The 16,525-nt window shown below is 37.4% G+C and overlaps 2 long non-coding RNA genes across 3 annotated transcripts; one reads left to right on the top strand and one right to left on the bottom strand.

The window, feature by feature from the left end:
- Positions 1–1,628: 1,628 nt before the first annotated feature.
- LOC147498915 (uncharacterized) lies at positions 1,629–4,725 on the bottom strand. Of its 2 annotated transcripts, XR_015195639.1 has the most exons (5): positions 3,666–4,725; positions 3,435–3,571; positions 3,205–3,332; positions 2,263–3,096; positions 1,629–2,179 (listed from the first exon to the last, which is right to left on the bottom strand). It is a non-coding gene; the product is annotated as an uncharacterized LOC147498915 (long non-coding RNA). The 2 variants fall into 2 exon arrangements; XR_015195638.1 differs by having other exon boundaries at positions 3,435–4,725.
- A 189-nt stretch (positions 4,726–4,914) lies between these two features.
- LOC147498916 (uncharacterized) lies at positions 4,915–12,294 on the top strand. Its single transcript, XR_015195637.1, has 3 exons — positions 4,915–5,264; positions 11,650–11,828; positions 11,914–12,294. It is a non-coding gene; the product is annotated as an uncharacterized LOC147498916 (long non-coding RNA).
- Positions 12,295–16,525: the final 4,231 nt, after the last annotated feature.

The raw sequence follows: 16,525 nt of genomic DNA on the forward strand, positions 1-16,525 counted from the left end.
TTGGATAACGAATGGCTTGAACAAATGTGCCCTATTTTGGGTAAATACCATCAGCAAGATAATATCCCATATCATAGTCATTACCATTCACATTAAATGCAACAGCAGGAGCCTCACCTTGCTCTAATGATTCAAAAACATGAGAACGATGAAGCACGTTAATGTCATTATGCGAACTTGGTAAGTCGAAGAAGCAATGCCAGATCTAACAATGTCTGTCTGCAACGGCTTCAGGTATCAAAGTTGGTTCCTTCTTGTACCCTACATGTGTTCCAACCCATCCACTTGGACAATTCTTCCACACCCAGTGCATACAGTCGATTGATCCAAGCATTCCTGGAAAACACCTTTGCCGCATTTTCAGCTAATATCCTAGCAGTGTCTGCCTCAGTTGGTCGTCTCAAGTACTCTTTCTCAAACGTCGTGATTATTGCCTTGCACCAACGCTTCATAGATACATTTGCTGTGGAATCCCCAATTTGTAAATACTCATCCGTTGAATCAGAAGAACAACCAGTTGCTAATTGTGCAATTGCAGCTAGTCCTTTCTGTAACCCAGAAATTGCTTGCCGACCCAATCCATCCACCTTGTCTTTAAAGTAATCGTCGAATGATGCAACAGTATGCAACATATACATAAAAAGGTCTTTTGTCATCCTGTACCTTCGTCTAAACTTATGAGGAGGCCACTTACAAGGTGTTGTGAAGTAATCCCTCATTATCTTTTGTTTACTGAAATCACCACCATCTCTAAACGTGTACTCTCTGCCCTTCACAGATCCACCGCGTTTGTCTGTATTCACATCTTCAATTTCAATGGCTGCTTGAGTCATTAATGCCCCAGCAATGGATAATAACTGCAACCTCCTCCTCCTCCTTCACCTCATCATATCATTATGCTCATCTCTTACTCTTTCCATGTAGTCATCTTCAGCAGAAGTACCAAAAGACGACCCGGTAAAACCAGAAGATGAACTATTACTACTAGATCCTCCCCATAACCTTTGGTTATATGCAATTCTTTCTTCTCTAGACATTTTTCCTATTTTTAGCTTGGTTGTGGGGAAGAAGATGGTTGTTTGTTTGTTTGATCTAAAAGAAAGAAGAGTAAAACGAAATATGAAAGGTAAGGTCACATGTGATTTGGAATTGTGATACTTCGATTTTGGTCCACTTACCAATTGACAACACATTTTATCAGATTTTTGTTCACTCTCTAAGTGATAACACATTGTATCCAAATGTCTATCCAAATGTACCCTCAATAATTCCAATGGGCCACCATCCCCATCCATAATTTCAATGTTTGAAATAGTAAAAGGTGCAGGGAGAAGGACCTAAAAACCAGATAGGATGTTACATTCCGTCTCGGTCTGAAAAAACCAGACGGGATGTTACATTCCGTCTCGGTATCCCCATACACTATTCCTGTCAGAACCAAACCACCTGCAAAAATGAGTGATATTCCATCAAAATTTTCTGTTTTAACAAAGACATGAAATGAGTGATATGCAAGGTCTAGCCTAACCTACGAAATGTTGGAATGAGTGAAATGAGTGAAACGAATGTGAAATTTTTGGAAACATACGAACTTATAAATTTTTAATTTTTTTTTGCCATAACCTCATTTGTTTTATTGACATATTCATATCCAAAACCTGCTAATATACTTTGAAAATAATAAATAAGACAAACAACAATCATGAACAACACCCAAGTCTAACACAGAAACTCGGTAAAAAAACTAACTTATAATTTCTAAAAAAAAATTGACATAACCTCCTTTGTTTAATGACATATTCATATCCAAAACTCATTAAAGAAAAACCTGCTAATAGAAAAAGTCGTTACAAACAACAATCCCAAATGCCATAAGACAAGTAATGGCGCACAGTTATTACAAACTACAAAAATATATCTACTGAGACCTCCTCCCCCTACGAGAAGGCTCGGTCGAAGAGCTCTCCCCCCAACATTGTTGCCGCCTCTCTGGTTGAGGTTAAGCTTGAGGTGTGGCACTTCCAGCATTCTCCAAATCTTGCACACGTCTCTGAAGCTGCAAAGTTCGATTTCGCTCTTCTTGTAAGTACTCAAAACTGCGACGAGAGGACTCCATGAAGGACTCACGCATGACATAACTGAGAAAGCTGTAGTTAAGGAGCTCCGACCTTACTTCATCCTGTTTAACAAAACAAATGCATGTTAGGGGTTATAGTGAATACTAATAATAAGAAATCATGAATAAATTCAAATCATACTAACCTCGGCTAACTGCTCAAACTGTACTGACAAATCTGCTACCACTGCGGCATCTACTGGTGGAATAGGTATGCTCATACCTTGCCCCTGAGAAGTAATCATGCTCCAGTGCTAAAGATCATCATCATCAAATATTTGTGGAGTTCTTTGCGGCATCTGAATATCATGAAACACCCTTGGCTGTGACTGTGGCAACTCCACTCAATCTGGGAAATGAATGTCGGGCCTCAATGCTCCAGAAGTAACCCCTTAAAAATTGGTGCCCCGGTATAATGCACCTAGCAAGAGACCTCGACCAACCCTCTTCCAATACAAGTCATAGTCTCCCGTAAAAATGAAAGCTGATGCGTCTAGCCACTCATTTGGGTTTGCTCTATAGTGTGAAAGAGCAGCAGGAAGAATATTAGAGGCTGTCATATCTATGGGTGGTGGGTAAGGTATAACAATCTCTCCAGATACTTGCTGCCAATATCTGTCCCCAAGGTACCATGCAATGACTGACCCTATAAGTATCATTCGCCGCTGAGAAAGAAATTTTGCTCTATGACACATATAGGATAATCTACGGTACTCAGTGTTCTCTGGAACATCTGGAACATCTGCATAAGGGGTCTGAAAGATGAAGGACTCGGCTTAGGGTTTCCACTCAATTCGGGTAGGTCCTAAAAGCTCAATATGCTGACGAGTGTTATGAATATTATGCGATAGGTCCCCATACCCCCTCTGCCTACGATGAAGCCCCCATGCTTGAATACGTGGAATCAAGTCATGAGTCTCATCCTCTTCCAACCTCTTCAACACAGGATGCATCACACGAAAATGTTTGTACCACCAATACTAAATCAATAGATAAAATACAATATCAATATTTATATATAAACATGTCAACATTAATAATTAGATAAATAAATGAAATGAAACAATAACTTAATAAATAAGACTTACCGGTATAATCCAAACAAAGCCGCACAAATTGCCTTTAGCGGCTTTCGTCTCAACTGTGAGGTATAGCCAGCGGTAAAGGTATGCCAAGATGGATTGACCCTAGTCATAATCCCACATCCTCTCAACGTCTGAGACAGCGGCCATCCACCCGATACGTAAATAACTATCAGCATATCCAAATAATACCGCACCAACAAATCAAATGAATAAAAGCCTAAACCAGATTTTACCATCTTCTTCTCCGGCCTTCCTTCCTAGCTTTCCACTTTCCATCTCTCAATATGAGAGAACTCAGATAATGAGAGTTTTAATTTTACCAATCTTTCTTATTTACTTTGCACCATTTGCTTGCTCCAATCACGAAGTCCTAAATTCATGACGAAATTGTAGACACAATTTTCATTGAGTTATTAGTAGAAAGAAATTCTTCCATGATTTTCTAAATGCAATTTCAAATCTACCTCTTATCTTGATCTTCTTCAACAGCCACACGACTTTGTGATGGTATAGTTGTGGCTTGGTTGCCAATAAAGAACTTGAATGTGACCTTTAATTTTGTTAGTGGGAGCAAATTAAAAGTTTCAATTTCAAGGAGAAAGAGTGGGGTTGAGACGTTGAGTTGCCAAAGGGTGTCTCTTTTTAAATTTTTTTCCTTCCAGACTCTGTTGCATTTGGATTTAGTGTGGAGGAGAAGGTAGTGAGTTAACTCACTGACTCACTGAATTGAATGTTAGCTTTTGCCTTGTTGGGATAATTTTGAATTGTATAAAGAAAAACTTGTAAAAAAGGTTAACAAGTCACTTTTTTGTCTGCTAGCGGGTAAGGATGGTCCTACCCTTAAAATGGGCAGGCCGCTAGTAATTCTCATAACAAAATATGTTTATCTTTTATTTAGTGGCAAAAAATAAGTGATACGTTTTTGAGGTGTCAATGGCGCGTTAGTCTTGTCAACAGATACAAAATAAGTGAAACCAGAAAGATTTACAGTTTTAACATTTTATTGAAGGACAAATATAACGTAAATGAAAATATTAACTTTTTGATAAGCGAATATTAATTGCACCGAGCTATATCATACCGAAAAGGAACCAATTTTCTTAGAACGAGGTTTCAAACCAGTAATGAAATTTTCTTAGAACGAGGTTTTAAACCAGTAATGATAGACCGACCCACTTATTTGACCTACTATTTTGACTTACTGATGTGTCAAAAGTCATAATCATTGATTTACATAGAGATACGTGTCTGTGTGTATTGCAATGCAAACCAACTTTATTCAAATAGTGAGTCACAATAGTAAGTCTAAAAAGTAGGTCCGTGTAGTACTACTCGTTTTAAACTGTTAGTACTAGAAGAGATTCCGAGGATGATCCTAGTTGGGGGCGTGTAATCAAGAGTCCGACACGTGTGTGGCACCTTGTGTACAACGACTCTGCCATTAAAGTGTACCCTGTGACGCTATAGAATAACGATTACTTTTTAAGCCTTATGTTGTGATGCACTGTTATTTTAATTTTTCATTTTGAGAGTTGATAAGTTGATAATGTAAGACTACAAAATTTCTTGATGCATGGGCATGGAATTATTGGCACTTTTATTTAATTAGTTTATTTTTTTTAATTAGGTTAATAAGAGTTTTCTATTAGGACTATAAGTAGGGTTTTATTATAAGAAGGCTTGGAAGCCTCATTCTTATTCGGTTGTTTTAGGATTATTGATTGATTGTTAAATTGAAGGAATTCCGTTTTTCCTTTGAAACCTTAGTTTTTGAGTATTTTCATACATTGTGTATCTATTGTTCTTGCTTCCGCGACAAAGATACATCATTTCTCTCAAGAAAGATCATTCTATTGTGTATCTATTATTTTCTTTCTTAATTTTCCTTTGTCCTTGATAGGAAGAAAGATCACTTAAAGTTCCGGATGATTTTACATTTGGAATTGATTATCAACTTGGAAAGGATACCATATTATTGGAGAAAAAATGCTCGGGTGAAGTTGTCAAAGTCCAAGTGTACATGCCCTGGTTGCATGGTCAACTGAGGCTGGGTGAGGATTGTTGTATGCAGATAAAAGAAAACAATAGAAGACAAGAACAGAATAACAGGTAATAACCAAGGCGTGGATTAGGCTGTCCTTAAGGAAAGATTTCGCCCCTTCCAATGGTGCAGAAAGGCAACAGTGGCGTCTTCCTCACAGGATTCAATGGTTAACAGCAGCCTGACTTTGCACTAGAATAGACTACTCTCTAGAACATCAATATAACTCTCTCTGGCGGCTGACAGGAAGAAGAGAAGAGAAGAAGAATAAAGCAATTAAAGACTTATCTGTTTCTCTGATTCGTGTAGGGTGTGATGAAGGGACAGTATCCACGAGTTCGTTTTTACGTTTTATTTGGTGTATAGAGGCAAAGACCACGACTAACTGTCTCTCTCAATATAGAGGCAGCAGCAGCACGACTTCTGGTATACACGAGTTCTCTCTCTCTATGTGTTCTATAATTGATCTCTCTCTATGAACACAGCAGTGTTTATATAGAGGTATGATCGGTTATCATAGAGGGAGAAGGACACCTCTCCAAGTCGGTTTCACAAAACCAAGTTGAAGTAGAACTCTCAAACTATGAGACAGAATCCAACTGGAAGTGGGACTCCAATCGAAACTTGTTCAAAAAGAAAAAGTTTAGGCAATTGGTAATTCACTACCCACTAGACAAACAGCCCAAGCCCAAGCCCGAGTCCGAGCCCGACGCGACTCGGTGTGGGGCGGGCGGGCGCGTGCGTGTGTGGCTTTGGGTGAGTCCTCCCTCCTAACACAAAAGCCTTTGTACCCTAAGGGCACGCCCTTATGCTAGAGGATCACCTCATATACCTCACTTGCTAGTGGTGATTCACCAATGTGGGACTAAACAACACACAAGTGTTTTGAAATACACTTGGAGATTCCAACAATCCCCCACTATTTCAAAATACTAATAGTCCCCCACTATTTTGGAATAGGATATTACAAAAGAAATGGGTTAACGAAATGCCAGAGAGAATAAAAAAAACAATGCATAAGATACTGGTGCTTTTCAGGCTTGAACTAGTCATAGGGTAACATGTCTTATAATACATGAAAGTGGTAGATTAAAAAATCTTTGAACCAACATTCCCTTGTAGTAAAATAGAGGACATGCACCCACATTGCTCCTTCATTATATGCCTGTTCTGCGGTGTTGTGCTTTTTGGCCCTTGCGCTGCCTGTGTTATGTGAATGCTCTAGAGTACTTGCCTGAATACTCATAAGAACCGACCCAGTTCTACATTCACATAGGTGGATATCCATCAAGTGTACATAGCAGTTAAAATACACTATCTCATAAAAATAATGGACTATGGATTCCATTAAGAGTAAAATAACTCATCCTTTTTCTCATTGCTATTCAAGTTATACAAAGTATACAATAATGCTATCTAGTCATAGGGTGGGACGTCTCAAAGGAAGACAATAGCATACCAGAGCGACGAGGTGACTTGTTTTTCCCTTTGAACCTACTTCATGGGATCTCCAATCACATAGGTGGGGTTGCCGTCAGTGTCGCCCTCTATCTAAGGCAAAAGTCCCATCCCCCTCGACGTATCAACCACTTGTCTCCTGTTAAGTGGTTTTGTCAGAGGATCGGTCAAATTTAACTCTGACCTCACATAATCTAGAGCCACAACTCCAGATTCCAAAGAGTCGCTTTATAAACTGTAGTCTCGGTTTAATATGCCACGCTTTTCCCATTATACAATTTGCTCTTTGCCTTTGCTGCGGCGGCCCGACAAATACAATGCATAGGTACGGTGGAGGTGGTTTTGTACCAATAGGAAGATCTGCCAAGAGGTTTCTAAGCCACTTTCGACCTCAAAGACTTGCTTTATCTAAAGCAATAAGCTCGGACTCCATAGTTGAGCGAGCTATCAAGGTCGCTTAGAAGATTTCCAAGCGATCGCACCTCCACCTAGGGTGAAAATATAACCACTAGTGGACTTGATATCATGAGAATCGGATATCCAGTTTGCATCACAATAACCCTCTATCACAGGTGGAGTTTGTCTAAACCTTATGCCGTAATTCATTGTTCCTCTCAAGTATTTGGCTAGTCTCTCTAAGGCACACCAATGTTCCTGGCTAGGACAATGAGTGTATCTGCTTAGCCACGCTAACTGCATAAGCAATGTCGGTCTAGTGTAATTCATCAAGTACATGAGACTACCAATAATTTGGGAATATCTAGATGAAGGACACCATGTTGAGCATTTTTCTGAAGTTCACTATTTGCCTCATAAGGTGTCGAATACGGGCTTACTATCATAAAAGTTAAACTTCTTCAAAAACTTCTCAACATAATGCTCTTGTGAAAGCGTATAGCCATCACAGTTTCTGATGATCTTGATTCCAAGAATCACATCAGCTTCTCCCAAATCCTTCATTTCAAATTGGGAGGATAAAAACATCTTGGTGTTTCTCACAACATCAAGGCTAGGACTCATGATTAACATGTCATCCACATATAGACAGATAATCACATATGTATTCACATTAAAAGATTTAAAGTAAATACATTTATCAGCATCATTTATGTGATATCCATTAGACATCATGACACTATCAAACTTTTCATGCCATTGTTTTGGCGCTTGTTTCAACCCATATAACGACTTAAATAACTTGCATACCTTATGCTCATTCCCTGGTACTATCGTACCCTCAGGCTGCATCATATATATTTCTTCATCAATATCACCATTCAAAAATGCAGTTTTTACATCCATTTGATGAATAAATAAATTATGAATAGCAGCTAGAGCCATTAGAACTCTTATAGAAGAAATCCTAGTTACAGGAGCATAAGTATCAAAATAGTCAATGCCTTTTTTCTGGGAGAATCCCTTGACTACAAGTCTAGCCTTGTATTTTTCAATGGAACCATCTAGTTTCAATTTCTTTTTGAAGATCCACTTGTAGCATTATAGGTTTAAGCCGGGGAGGTAGATCCACTATCTCCCATGTGTGATTAGCTATAATCGAATCTAGTTCTCGAGTGTATAGCATCCTTCCGAAAGGTGCATCTCGAGAACCGATTGCCTCATTATCGTCCACGGGATCATCATCAAGAAGAAATGTGTAAAAGTCATCACCAAAAGTGGTGGATTTTCTGTCTCTTTTACTCTTCCGAATTTCTTGTTCAGAAATTTCAGGATCTGTTGATTGTTGTTCACTAGGAGCTACCAACCTCTCAATGCCAATTTTCAAAGGAAACAAATTCTCAAAGAAATCAACATTTTTACTCTCTATAATAGTGTTAGCATCGACAAGGTTATTATCAGATTTTACTACTAAAAATCTATATGCAGCACTATTATGAGCATAACCAATGAACATACAATCAACAGTTCTAGGTCCCAATTTTCTCTTTTTAGGTTCATTCACTAGAACCTTTGCAAGACACCCCCACATTTTTAAGTATGTCAGGTTAGGTACATGACCTTTCCATAACTCATATGGTGTCTTATTCCCTGTTTTCTTGTTGGGTATCCTATTCTCAGATATGGCAAGCGGATAGGATTGCTTCCCCACAAGTTCAGGGAAGCTCGTAACTTACAAGCATAACATTCATCATCTCTTTTAAGTGTTTCGTTTTTCCGTTCGGCTACTCCATTAGACTCGAGGGAGAGTATGGTGGAGTAGTCTCATGAATAATGTCACTCTTGTCACAAAAGTCCGGAAGGGGTTAGACTCATATTGTCCACCCTATCGGACCAAAGTCTCTTAATCTTATAGTTAAAAGCCGGTTTTCAACTTGACTTTGTACTTGAGAAACATCTCACCGCCTCATGCTTGTGTCTAAGTAAATATACCATGGTGTACCTAGAGAAGTCATCTATGAATGTAATATAATAAAACTTCCCCTCTAGACATGGTACTTCTGAATTCACCCAAATCCGTATGAATAAGAGTTAGTAATCCAGTTTTATCTCTAGACACAGTTCTGCAGGGTTTCTTCGTGGCTTTAGTCTCAGCACATATTTCACATTTATCATTAGAAAAATCAGAAATATCAGACAATAAACCACATGCTTTCATCCTTTTCATATACTGAACATTCACATGTCCTAGTCTACCATGCCATATATTAAAAGAGTCAAGCAAGTAAGCGTAAAATGCATTCATTCTTATTAATAATAATGTTGTCAAGTACATTCAACATGAAAAGACCACTGTTATTACAATAACCTTTACCAACAAAACCCTCATTCTTTGTCAGAACAAACTTGTCACTCTCAAAAGTCACCTTGACGCCAGCTTTTCCTAGTTGGGATACAGAAATTAGATTCTAACGAATCTCAGGAACATGAAGAACATTACTAAGTGAAAGGGTTTTCCCTGAAGTTAACTTCAGAAGAACCTTGCCTGTTCCCTCAACAGGAACAGACCTAGAGTCACCCATATAGACCTTTTCATCTTTCACTAGTATGTATTCTGAGAAGGCTTCAACATCACCACAGACGTGGCACCAGAATCTAGTACCTAGTTCCTCTTCCCAGTGGCTATGAACACTTGTGACACAACAGCAGCAACAATATCATCTCCCACAACTAGATTAGCATTGGGAGGATCATCAATGTCTTTCTTGTGTCTGCACTGAAAAGCCCTATGTCCAGGTTTACCACAAACATAACAATTTCCATTGACAGTACCACTCCTTTTAAAAGAAGTGCCTTTGACCTTGAAATTCTTATTTTTGTTGGACTTCTGCTTCTTAGAGGTTTTGTTAGATTTGCTGGGATTACCTTCAATGATATTGGCTTTAGAATGGAATTCCTTAGACAACACCTCATCCCGAGTCTTGTTCTTTTCCTCTATGTGAATGTGAATGATCACATCCTCAAGAATCATAAGCTTACGCTTATGCTTCATACTATTTTTATAGTGTTTCCAAGACTCGGGAGTTTTTCAATCAAACATCCGGCAACAAAAGGTTTGGGTAAATTAATACCCCGGTTTTCAAATCATTAATCAAAGCACATAAAAATCATGGATTTGAGACGTTACATCTCTATCCTCTCTCATATGGAACTTTAGAAAAGTCCCAATAGCATATTTCTGAGTACCATCATCCTCTATTATGTATTTCTTGTTCAAACTCTCCTATATATCACGTGCATTCTTATTTGAACAATAAATATCAAAAATTTCATTGGACAAGGTACTCAAAATAGCATGACGACATACCTTATTCCCATTGAGCCAAGCAGCTTGATTTCTTTCGAAATCATTAGAACCCTCCATGGGTGCTGTATCAGTGAGATACTTTGCATAGTTGAGTACATCTAGGGCTGTGAACACCCTTTCTCTCCATCGCTTGAAGTGTGAACCGCTGAAGGATTCAATCTTTGACACATTGGGTAAGTTGCGAGCATTCAGTAGAGGTGCAGCATCTCTCATAGACGAAGTAACTTCCATGACTCCAGAATTGGTTTCTTTGATCGTGGTGTCAAGGTGTAGACATCTTGTATCTTTCCTTAAGATTGTTGTATGCAGATAAAAGAAAACAATAGAAGACAAGGACAGAATAACATGTAATAACCAAGGCGTGGATTAGGCTGTCCTTAAGGAAAGATTTCACCCCTTCCAATGGTGCAGAAAGGCAACAGTGACGTCTTCCTCACAGGATTCAATGGTTAATAGCAGCCTGATTTTGCACTAGAATAGACTACCCTCTAGAACAGCAATATAACTCTCTCTGGCGGCTGACAGGAAGAAGAGAAGAGAAGAAGAATAAAGCAATTAAAGACTTATCTGTTTCTCTGATTCGTGTAGGGTGTGATGAAGGGACAAGATCCACGAAGTTACATTTTACGTTTTATTTGGTGTATAGAGACAAAGACGACTTAACTTCTCTCTCTCAATATAGGCAAAGCAGCTAAAGACGACTTCTGGTATACACGAGTTCTCTCTCTATGCGTCTCTCTCTCTATGTGTTCTATAATTGATCTCTCTCTATGAACACAGCAGTGTTTATATAGAGGTATGATCGGTTATCATAGAGGGAGAAGGACACCTCTCCAAGTCGGTTTCACAAAACCAAGTTGAAGTAGAACTCTCAAACTATGAGACAGAATCCAACTGGAAGTGGGACTCCAGTTGAAACTTGTTCAAAAAGAAAAAGTTTAGGCAATTGGTAATTCACTACCCACTAGACAAACAGCCCAAGCCCAAACCCGACCCGACACGGCGGGGCGGGCGCGTGTGTGGCTTTGGGTGAGTCCTCCCTCCTAACACAAAAGCCTTTGTACCCTAAGGGCACGCCCTTATGCTAGAGGATCACCTTATATACCTCACTTGCTAGTGGTGATTCACCAATATGGGACTAAACAACACACAAGTGTTTTGAAATACACTTGGAGATTCCAACAAGGATGATATCGAGGACAGGAAGTGTAAACCTATGAGATTGCTTGTTACTATTTATAAGCGGAATGAAAATTGTTTGGAGTTTTATTGCCATATGAACCCTGTATTCATTTTAATTGGTTCAAACCGCTCAATGCTTGTGAAGGACCCAGATGATCCTGCCAATGATAAACCTTATTTTAAGTAAGCTATCTTTACTCTCTTATGTCTGTCCCCTTACAAAGTTGTTTTCTGTTTTTCCTCACATTGGACTTGTCTACTTGTGAAGGGATTTGGACTGGAACCTGCAGGAGGCTTTTTACAAGTATTTGGAGGTGAGAGGGATTAAACCAAGCATCAGTAAGTTATTGTATCAGTTCTTGGCAAAAAAAGACTCGATAGAGCGTTCGAGGTGGAGGAAGCAGATTAAGAACTTCCTTTGAGTAGTAAACTGCGTCTTTAATTTATTTTACTTGTGGATTGCAAGTGGTAAGCTTTAGGGCCTAAATGTAATATTTCTCTACATGTGCTCTCTTATTTATCTGTTGTGCATGATTTCAGTAGCAATTTTTGTATTGGGTTGCCAGAATGGGATTTCTAGTTGCCTGTAAAGAGACCTTTGGTGAATATTGTAGTACTGTTCTGTCGTGGATGTTAAGAGTTACCTAAACGAATTTAATGTCGGGGAGTATCCGAACAATTACGAACTTACTGAGGGACGGAGCAACCCAGTGATTTTTTTTCGATGATAATTAAGACAGATAGCCATCGCAGAGGGGCAAACACGAAATAAGATAAGTTTATATCTGGGTTAACCCCGAAAGTATATATCCCTTTAGATTAAACTCTCTATTGTATAAATCATTAGACTTAAATACCTATTATGGTTGTTATTTTATTTAATTCCATAACTACTCCTCTAATATTTGACCCTTTCTATCTTCTTTTGTCCTCGCCAACTTGATTCCAGTACAATCAATCACAACTCAAATCCTATAACCCCAACACCAATAAAGTACCTAACCTTAAGTAAACCCAATGATATTCAATTTCAACCTCCAAATACTCAATTGCTTTGATTATTAGTCCAAAACAAATTGGATTATATTAAGTGAGTTTTGATTAAAAATTAAAATCTTCCGTTCTAAGAGAGCCCACTTATTTTTTTTGTTCCTTAAAACCTTCGCACCAACTTTTTGAATAGATTCCCCATTCAAAATACTTAAACTCAATAATCACACAATTTGAATTCCTCCTCACCCCATCAATTATTCTTTCTCACTCTTAACCCGATTTCCAACTTCTTTAAACCCATTTCTAGCAAAATTGGCCTTCTTAATGGCTTGAAAGGCAAATATCAGTATGATATATATGATATATTATCATATTTTTGAATTAGGTAAGTTAGATTTGAGTCCTAACGATGTGGGGCTATTTTGAATTGGAAAAGAGCTAGATACTGCAAGAAGTTTTAAATGTTGTATTTAGGGAGGACAACATGTTATAATGTTTGTTGATAATGGTCACTATTTATCATAATCAATTGAATTGTAGCATAAGGAGAATAATTAGTAGAAGAAGTATATAGTTTGAACAATTTACTAAGTAGGTATCATTTCAAATTCTTGGTACTTGGGTTATAATTTTGTATAGATATATAATATGGTGGTAATGTTAGCAAAAATGGAGAAGGAGAGTGATTGAGGAAAAAAATAATAGGGGCAGTTTTGGAATTAAGTGAAACATCAACCATAATGGGTATTTAAGTCTAATGATTTAAACAATAGAGGGTTTAATCTAAACTAGTACAAACTTTAGAGGGTTTAGTCTAATTAACCATTTATATCTAGCTGCAATTTAAAGTAACAAAAATCTTAGGGGGTGTTTGTCTTTTGCTACTTATAAGTGTTTACTACTAATACTTAGGGGGTTTGGCAACTCAAAAAAAACCAAAAGCTATCAAGCTATGAAGTCCTTTTAAAATTTTTCAATTTATGTAAAGCATAAGTGTGGCAAATCACAACTTCTATCTCTAAAAAGCTGAAAATAAAAAGGCATGTAGTTAAAAGTTTGTTTGGCTTACACTTAAAAAATGTTTCATAATTAGCACTTTATAAAATGAATTTGTTTGGTTCCCAATGAGTCAATGACTTGTATACATATTGTATTGTCTCTAACTATTAAGGGCATCTCCAATGGAGGGTGTAAATTGTTTAAAGTGTAAAATTTATACTCTAAATGTCAAAAACATGTTTCCAATGGGGGGTGTAAATCTTAGGTGATAAGTTAATAGTTAATAGAGGGGGTAGGGAATTTCTCATCCGGCTATTAGTTAACAAACATCTCGGGCGCCACTTGAAGTACGTCCCAATTAAAAATAAATTCGGACGTCACTTAAACTCACGTCTGTTTTTTTTTTTTTTTTAAATTGTAATGTTTACGACGGATATAGACCGTCATTTATTGGTTGGGCCAGTTTTAATAAACTACGGATGTTACTCAAAGTGAAAGTGACGTGCGTTTTATTTCTTTTTTTAGTTAAACCACTTGCGACGGACTTTGACCGTCGTTTTTTCTCAGTTTTTTAATTTTAGAAACTCTTAAACTTTGTTGCATTGGATACCATTTTGGATGTGGAAACTATTAATGTGTAAGAGGGGTCATAAAATCCTAGTGGCACCTATGTGGCACTTATGTGGAAGTGTATATATACACTCTCCATTGGAGATGCCCTAATACAAAAACTAGTTAGGAAAGTGGAAAGACATCTCATAGGTTTTGTGTTTGCTCGGGGTTCAATTCTCACCATGCACAACTTAATTTTATATTTTAGTACATGGACAATGAATGAAAATAAAACAAGAAATAAAAAAAAAACAAAGAAAATGTTAGAGGAAGGAGTCGAGCCCTCGACCTGTTGAGGCGGAACGGCTTGTAAGAATGTGGGATCGGGTAGACAAAAGGAGAAAGCAACCAAAACAGACTACCCAAAAATCAGTTTTTGGGTTTTTCAAAAAGACAATTGTTTTGCTTTTCCACTTTTTATATTCTTAACTTTCTAATATAGCTAAACGTGCTTTTGGCTTTTGTCCTAGAAAGCCAAGAAGTGGCTTTTGGAGGTGTTGCCAAACACCCTCTTATAAGTGCTTGCTACTTAATTATAAGTTTTTGTAAGTCAATTTTTCCTACTTACACTTTTGGCACTTATAAGTAGCAAAATTATATAAAATAAAATGTCTACTGTTGTAAAAGAATGAAACTAGAGAGAAGAATTAACATCAAACTTGGGATATATTTCTTATTCACTTGAGGACCAATTTATAGTTTACAAAGTAGAACTATTATACTCATGATTTCATGCTTTGTATAGTGGTGTAGAACTATTACACTTAAGATATCATGTTTTGTATAGTAACATAACTATTACACTTAAGACAACATGTGTTGTATAGGATCACTCATTACTGTGTTTACTTTCATAACACTCCCCCTTGAGTGATCGCCAGTATATAATTAGAAACATTGTCTTGTCGAAATCTTGATTGGAAAATCTTTTGAGAAAAATCAGATCGAATTGAAATGTGTAACTTGCTTCCCTAGCATTCTTTTGGATGCTCTATCAGTATTTAATAACAATTGTCTTGTTAGAACCTTGCTAGGAAAACCCAGTGGGACAAAACCATAGCGAAGGAAAAAGAGTACAACATTCTTCAGGATCATTGAATTGAATTACTTTGGGAATTGCATAATACTGCCTTATTAAAACCTTGTTAGGAAAACCCATTGGGACAAAACCATAACTAAGGAAAAAAAGTACAACGCATATTCTATAGGATGCTCCCCTTGTTCCGTTACTCCCCTTGATAAGTGCAAGAAATACTTAAGCATTCTTTTGCAAGATGTCACTGAGCCGCTGTAGGCCAATACCATGTACTAGTTTCTTAAAGGTTGTTCCTGGTAATGCCTTTGTAAACAAATCAGCTAGATTGTCAGCAGAACAAATTTGTTGAATGTTAATTGTAAACTTTCCCCTTAGCTCATTAGTGTAAAAAAAAACTTTGGTAAAATATGCTTTGTTCGATCGCCTTTGATATATCCAGTCTTGAGTTGTTGTATACAAGTTGTATTGTCCTTATACAACGTCGTTGGAACGTTAATGATTGGATAGAGTCCACATGTTTTCTGGATGTGTTCAATGATGAGCTTGAGGGATACACAGTCACGGATGGCTTCATGCATTGCAATTCTATGAACCCAAGAAAGGTTAGAGATGCAGTGATGAAGTCCTCAAAAATGGTAGTTACTTTTAACATGAGTGAATTTAACTCTCCACAATTCTTTCTCTCTTCTAATTATCTTTGTGTAAGTGTTTAAAAGTCGAGTTTACATAATTTGTAAGTTAAGGTAAAAAGAATTCAAGTGTAGTGTAAAAAATTCTATAAAAATCCTTCTCACTACAAGGTTTCCCAAGAGAATATTTCAGCTCTATTGTGATAACATGCTAAAATGTTTAGGCATGGGTACAAATTTTTCTCAAGCTATACGACAACATAATTTTGTGAACAAGATATTTTTTTTTTGAAGCATTAATTGGGTTCGACTGACCCTTGGACCTACATTAGAATCTGAGATAAACCTTCCCTCTTACATTAGTAGCTACAATTTATGCTAGTGTAGAATCTAGAGGGGGTGGATATTACATGTACATTGCTTATTAGCGGAAGAAGATATGCTAGCTAAGTAGTCAGCACTACTGTTCATTTCCCTGTAAACATGACAAAATTTGACCTCAAGTAAGTGAGTTACAAGCTTAACTATAGAACCTACTATGTTCATAAATATAATACCATGGGGCTCTTTCTTTGCCATTCAGAATCTGAATTGCACGTAGAGAATTTGAG

Source organism: Coptis chinensis, chromosome 5 (genome assembly GCF_015680905.1).
Source record: "Coptis chinensis isolate HL-2020 chromosome 5, ASM1568090v1, whole genome shotgun sequence".
NCBI lineage: Eukaryota > Viridiplantae > Streptophyta > Magnoliopsida > Ranunculales > Ranunculaceae > Coptis > Coptis chinensis.